Source organism: Notothenia coriiceps, unplaced genomic scaffold, assembly GCF_000735185.1.
Source record: "Notothenia coriiceps isolate Sejong01 unplaced genomic scaffold, NC01 NC01_scaffold00009380, whole genome shotgun sequence".
Classification (NCBI taxonomy): Eukaryota; Metazoa; Chordata; class Actinopteri; order Perciformes; family Nototheniidae; genus Notothenia; species Notothenia coriiceps.
The window spans coordinates 96,876-97,500 of NW_011342081.1; positions in this window are offsets into that span (position 1 = coordinate 96,876).

Genomic DNA, 625 nt, shown 5'->3' on the forward strand with positions numbered 1-625 from the left:
GGTTTCAGACAGAGGGTGAAAATAGGTGCTGCAGCACAGGCAGTATGAGGAAAATAAAGAGCTTTTTGAAAATTAAAGCATGGAGACATGTCCCAGTGGAAGCACAAAATACAAATGTGAAAATGAGCATAATATGTCCTCTTTAACAGCATGTTAGCATTAATAGCGGTCTAACAATCACCTTTAAATAAGGCCATAGACGACCATTTAAAGAGATCTTATTATTTCTGCCTGAACTGACATGCACAAATTGTGATAAAGTATATAGAAGGGTTGTTGTGCAAGGTAAATACAAAAATATGTAGATGAAATAACCATTTGAAGTACTTGAAAAGCAGATCTTTTGTTGTAGCTTTTAGATAGTTGAGCTTATATTGCACTTTGTAGTTTTTACCTTCTATATGAACACCTTTTTATCAGAAGTGAAGCAAAGTATACTAAAGGAAAAGGCACTTGTAATACTAATAGAAAACTGTTGTTTCCATATGCTGTTGTTGTTGATGACGGCAATGTATACATGGAAAATAACTAAGTGTCTTCTATATAATTATAATACACAGATTCAGATCCTTCACATAAATGTAACATACAAATAAGGTTATTGTTTGAATAAAAATCATATAAA